Genomic DNA, 6,187 nt, shown 5'->3' with positions numbered 1-6,187 from the left:
GCAGGAAGCGCCCGGCAGCTTCCGCCCAGGGCGCCCGGCCCGGCCCGTACGCGCGGCGGGACCGGACCGACCCGACCGGCGGCCCCGGACCCGACCCGGCCGGCGGCAGCCGCGCGGGGCCGCGGGGCGCGCGCAGGGCCGTGAGGGCGTCGTGCGGGCCCGGCCGGCCGAGGCCAGGCCCCCGGCGGCAGCGCTGCCCGCTCCTCGGGGCCCGCGGGTGCTCGGGCCGCCCCGGCCGCGGCGCCGGCCCTGGAGCCCGTGAGCGCGTGCGGACGGAGGCGGGTGCCATCGGCGTGGCGGCGCGGCTCCGGTCCTCAGGGCGTCCCGGGATCAACAGGTGACCGCGCGAGCTCCCCGAGGCGGCGGACATCCCGTGGGCCGGGGGTGGGGGACTAAGGCGGGCCTCCTGGCAGGGCCGATGTCCTGCGACAGTGTCGTCTGTCCTCGCGGCACCGGGCGCTGCTCTTCGGGACAGACCCCCTACTCCCTGCGACTTCGGACCTTGAGCCGCGTCGCTCCCCTCCCCGCCCCCAGCCCTGACGACCACCGTCTATTCCCTGCTGTTAGCAGCTCTGCTCTTTTCGGTCCCAGACGTGTGTGAGGTCCCACAGCGTTTGTCCTTCTCCGTCTGACTTGTGTCACTGTCCATTGTATTCTGGACTAAGCCTGCACATTCCGTGTGTATCCTGCTGGCACGGCGCGCCTGGGTTCCCAGTGGCCGCGTGCCCAGCGCTGTGCAGCCCGACGGCTCCTAGCTGCTGTGTTGGGCAGTGCGGTTTGTGCTCAGTTGTGGCCGGTTTCCAGTCTGCGTGGAAGGGTGTCCCTTTGAAGTTGAGTTAACAGGAGAGTGAGGCTTCTGGAAGGAAAAGGTTTCGGGGTCTTCAGTGTGTGCAGACCATGTTCATATAGGCTGAAAGCTGGAGGTCCCTGTGAAGGCTTCTGGATTCCCCGTGAATGTGCTTTGGGGACCTGCTGTGATTCCCTGGAACAGATGGGTTTTTTTTTTTTTAACTCTCTTTCCATTGCCAAGGGCCTCCTGCGTCGTTTTCGCTTTTGGAAAGCGAAGTTGTGAAGTGTTAACAGTGTGGAAACAAGTGCAGGCTGGTGTGAACTCGTGTGCAGTTAAACCAGCGGCCGAGATGACCCCAGGGCTCCCTCCCTTCCAGGTTCTGCTCTGTCTTCACTATGCTGCATGACCTCATAAGAAGGACAGCGCCACAAGCAGGAGGTTCAACTGGTTGTTTTCAGATTGTTTATAGAAGAGGTTGTGAGATTAAACTTTCTTTCAACCTCTTTTCAAGTGGGACCATCTGGGGCTGCTCAAAGTCAGAGAAATCCCAGTGCTTTGCTTTAACACCAAAACGAGAGAGACTCAATACATAGAAAATTACTTGCTCCCAGTTGAACCACAGGGGAAAGGAAGCATCCTTGAGGGAATTCCCTGGTGGCCCAGTGGTTAGGACCCCAGCCTTTCACTGTGGAGGGCCCGGGTTCAGTCCCTGGTCTGGAAACTAGGATCCTGCCTGGTGCGGCCAAAAAAAAAAAAAAAAAAAAAGGCGATAGAGAGAGACATCATGAAAGAAAAAAGTCTGCTGGAAAATAGCTTGTGCCGTGTTAAGTCATTTCCGTTGTGTCTGACGCTTTGCGACTCCATGGACGGTAGCCCCCCAGGCTCCTTAGTCCACGGGATTGATTCTCCAGGCGAGAATACTGGAGTGGGTTGCCATGCCCTCTTTCAGGGGATCTTCTTGACCCAGGGATGGAACCCATGTCTCCTAATGTCTTCTGTGTTGGCAGGTGGGTTCTTTACCACTAGCGCCACCTGGGAAGCCCCAGAAAAATGGCTTAAGTCCAGCAGGCTACAGTCCATAGGACTGCAGAGTCAGACACAGCTGCAGTGACTTAGCATATGTGTGTGCATGAATATAGAGTAAATTCTGCACCAGAAATATGTTCACATTCACAGCCCTCCAAGCATCAGTCTTTCTATCTGCAGGTTGGTTGGTTCCAGAACCAAACCCCTTCCCCGCCCCACAATACCAAAATCCAGGGATGCTCACGTCCCTTCTGTAAAATGGTGTAGTATTTGTGTATTTCCTATGCGCATGCTCCCGGACACCTTAATCACCCTTAGATTACTTACAATACCTAATACAATATAAATAGTTGTAAATACAGTGTAAATGCTATTTAAGTAGTGGCCAGGTGTGCAGGAAATTCAAGTTTTGCTTTTTGGAACTTTCTGGAGTGCTTTTTCTTTCTTTTCCCAAATGTTTCTCCTGTTTGGTTAGTCAGCTCCTCTGCTGTGGACCCGGCATATACAGAAGCCTGGCGCCTGCCCTAGTGGTGCTCTCTCTCACTGTTTAGTCTCCAACGAACTTGGATTTTCTTCCTCAGAGTGGACCTGCCCATAGTAGGGCCTTACCGGGAGCCCTTTGAGGCTCGTCTTTGAAAAAGTCAATGAAAACTGAGAAACCCACTAATTCATCCATTCAGCTGTATGTTTTGAGCATCACCTCCTATGTGCCAGACTCTATTCAAAGCCTTGGGAATATACCAGTGAATAAAAGAAGTTCTGCCTTGATTGGGCTTCCCTGATAGCTCAGTTGGTAAAGAATCCACCTGCAGTGCAGGAGACCTCAGTTCGATTCCTGGGTCGAGAAGATCCCCTGGAGAAGGGAGAGGCTACCTACTCCACTATTCTGGCCTGGAGAATTCCATGGACTGTATAGTCCGTGGGGTCGCAAGGAGTTGGCCACGGCTGAGCAGCTTTCACTTTCGCCCTGATTGGGGGTGGGGTGGGAGGGAGGCTGGGAGGGAGGGCTGCCTCACGTTGCTGTACAGCAGAAACTAAGAGCACTGTGAGGCGACTCTCCTCCAGTCTAAAAGCTCGAACCTCCCTCAATGGTAAAGAGTGAGCAGACGAGTCCTAGTGGAGATCCGAGGGGCAGAAACAAGCGCTGCGTCTCTCAGGGCCCAGGCGTGCCTCCCTGGGGGCTGACATCCGGGCAGCGGCGGGGGCACAGGCGGAAGGGTCGGGTCGTGCACACATGTAAGGGGCGAGCGGACCAGGCAGAGGGAGCCACACTCGCTGAGGCCTGAGGCCTGAGATTTCAAGTAGCAATAACAAAACCAGTGCAGCCAGCGTGGCAGAACCGAGGCAGAAAATTGTAGCCCCAGGCAGGGCGTGGGGAGCCCACATTAAGGCTTTGTAGGTTGTGAATGGGACTGGGTATGGCTTGTGCTTTCAAAGGATTGTTGCAAGGCCTCCCTATGGAAAAGGGAGGCCGGGGCGGTCAGGGGTAGAAGTGGGCACACCAGCTGGGAGGCGACCAGTCCTCCAGCTCGGATCACACTGACTGTGGGCTGCTGGCGGACTTGGCAGAGACGGTCTGGCTATGGATAGAGTCAGAAAGCAGAGTCAATAGGATCTGTGGAGGAAGGAGCAGGTCTGGGGAGGAGGACCAGGGGCTCTGCTGAGGGCGGGTTCAGCTGGCTGTGGCATGGTCCGGAGGTCAGCGCTGGAGTCAGGACTGGCGAGGGAGTCCCCGGACTTCCCTGGCGGTCCAGGGATTAAGACTCCACACTTCCGGGGCAGGGGCCAGGGTTCCATCCTGGGTCAGGGAACTAAGATCCCACGTGGCTGCACCACGGTCAAGAAATAAAAATAAACGCTTATTATTATTTTTTTAAAAAAAAGGGAGTCCCCATGTAGAGACAGTAACATTTGGGTCAGATTCTGGGGGTAGGTTGCTCGTCTCGTCAGTGTGCCGTCGTCTTGAGTTGCTGGAAAGGGAGATAAATATTAATAGTGTAGATTCATAGCCACAGTTTGTATTTTTCCCAGTAATCTCAGGTGAGCTGCATTTTATCTCAAGCTTTTTCTTTTATACTGGAGTAGCCAGTGAACGATGCTGTGAGGGTGTCAGGTGGACAGCGAAGCGACTCAGCCGTGCGCACCTGTGTGCCTGTTCTAAAAGCCTGCATAGATAGTGTCCTGGGGGGTCGATTTTCCCATTCCGTTTCCCCTGCAGGAGATCCGCAGGCACTGTGGTCACTGTGGTTTGGCTGAGACTTTCTCTTACATGAAAGCTGAAATTTTTAAGTTCCTGACCTTGACAGTTCTTGCCTTGCACCATCAGGCAGTCATGACAGACGCTGAACACCAGAGGGAGCCAGTTTCCTTGTTTATGCAACAGTCTGCCGTCCACCTGTTGGATTGGACTCCTGTTAAAGATCAATCTGGAAACTGGGACAGGTTCTTTTTTCCCAACGGATGTATACTCATGGGAGAGACCTTTCAGCATGTGTGGTCCGAAGGTCGGGAAGAAGGAACTGCAACCCACCCCAGTGTTTTTGCCTGGAGAATCCCGTGGACAGAGGAGCCTGGGGGGCTACAATCCACGGGGTCGCAGAGAGTGGGACACGACCGAGCATTAGCAGGTGCCATGTTGGAATTGTCTTTATCTGGTGGTTTTAATTAATGCTTGTAACCATTTGGAATTTTAAAGGCAACAGCTTCTAAACTAGGCATGCTCATGAGCCCCGTATCTGACACGACTTCTGACATGACCTAGAGCCTGAACTGAACGTACCTAGAAGCTTTTAAAAATAGGGATTCATGATCATTTCTGATTTAGAATATTTGAGGAGTACAGAAGTCTAGATGTAATAAATATGTCTAGGTGGCTTGATTGGATGACTGGACGATGAGAACTTTGAGTTAGAATCCATCTTCTATTTTATCAACAGGTATTAAGCTAAAGGGAGGGGAGATAAATGCACAAAGCTGGGAATTCCCTGGTGGTTTTAAAAAAGCATAGATGCTCTATTTACATAATTGATAACCTTGTTTAAAAGCCTGGGAACATTGATTCAGAGATGCATTTGTCTTAAAAGAGCACATGATCTTAACTCATTTTTACAACTGGATTAATTTTATTTGGGGGAAGGAAATAGTCTATATTTGTAGAGAAATTATCTAGTCAGCAAGGTGGAAGCCAGACTGCCCTAATTGCAGGAAGTGGCGCCTGCTGGCGGGCTGGCGGTTGCTTGGGCTCTCCTGTCTCTGGCGCCTGTGGCCTGGGGGTCACTTTGGCCACAACGACCTTTCCCTGTAGGTCAGGACTGTTGTTAGGTCACTGTGTCGTGTCCGACTCTGCGACCCCAGGGACTGCAGCGCGCCAGGCCTCCCTGTCCTTCCCTGTCTCCTGGAGCTTGCTCACACTCGTGTCCATCCACCCAACCATCTCATCCTCTGTTGCCCCCATCTCCTCCTGCCTTCAGTCTTCCCCAGCATCAGGGTCTTTTCCAATGAGTCATCTTTTCACATCAGGTGGCCAAAGTATTGGAGTTTCAACTTCAACATCAGTCCTTCCAGTGAATATTCAAGGTTGATTTCCTTTAGGATGGACTGGTTTGATCTCTTTGCAGTCCAAGGGACTCTCAAGTCTTCTCCAACACCGCAGTTCGAAAGCATCAATTCTTTGGTGCTCAGCCCTTTTTATGGCCCAGCTGTCACATCCATATGTTGGCTACTGGAAGAATCACAGCGAGGCTATACGGACCGTTGCTGGCAAAGTGATGTCTCTGCTTTTCAGTGTGCTGTCCAGGTTTGGCATAGCTGTTCTTCCAAGGAGCAGGCGCCCTTTAATTTCCTGGCTGCAGTCACAACGTGCAGTGACTTTGGTGTCCAGTAATAAAACCTGTCACTGTCTCCGCATCTGCCGGCCGGGACTGTTGGTGTAGCCTGCCACTGGTGGTTCCTCTGTGACTGTGTCACAGACGCTGTGGAGCGGCGCACAAGCCAGCTACGACCCACTGCCAGTTTTTCTTGACAGCCTTCGAACTAAGCATGGTTTTTGTATTTTTATGTCGTTAAAAAAAAAAAACTATTTCACAGTGTGTGGAAAGTTTATGGAATTCAAATTTCAGTATCCATGAGCTAACTTTTTAAAATTTATTTAATTGGAGGATGATTACTTAGTACCATTGTGGTAGTTTTGCCAGAATCGACATGAATCTGCCAGGGGGGTGTGTGTCCCCCATCCTGAACCCCGCACCTCCGTCCCCACCCTTCCCTCCGGGCTGTCCCCGAGCACCGGCTCTGAGTGCCTGCTTCAAGCATCGGACTTGCACCGGTCATCTGCTTTACATACGGTAATAAACACGGTTCAACTGGTGTTCT

At 52.8% G+C, this 6,187-nt stretch overlaps 1 protein-coding gene across 12 annotated transcripts in view; it reads left to right on the top strand.

Annotated features, from left to right (window-relative positions):
* The window catches only part of ARSG (arylsulfatase G), a 102,004-nt gene continuing 95,817 nt past the window's right edge, over positions 1 to 6,187 (top strand). For 9 of the 12 annotated variants that reach the window (XR_011246908.1, XR_011246905.1, XR_011246906.1 and 6 more), the window contains exon 1: positions 5 to 337. The gene's annotated coding sequence lies outside the window, so the exon portion shown is untranslated. Of the gene's footprint in view, positions 338 to 6,187 lie in introns of all 12 variants that reach the window. The other 3 variants (XM_069542301.1, XM_069542319.1, XM_069542316.1) reach the window with 3 other exon arrangements.

Source organism: Ovis canadensis, chromosome 11 (genome assembly GCF_042477335.2).
Source record: "Ovis canadensis isolate MfBH-ARS-UI-01 breed Bighorn chromosome 11, ARS-UI_OviCan_v2, whole genome shotgun sequence".
Taxonomy (NCBI): Eukaryota; Metazoa; Chordata; class Mammalia; order Artiodactyla; family Bovidae; genus Ovis; species Ovis canadensis.
The sequence above is the reverse complement of the archived record's forward strand: the minus strand, read 5'-3'. Positions and strand labels throughout refer to the sequence as shown.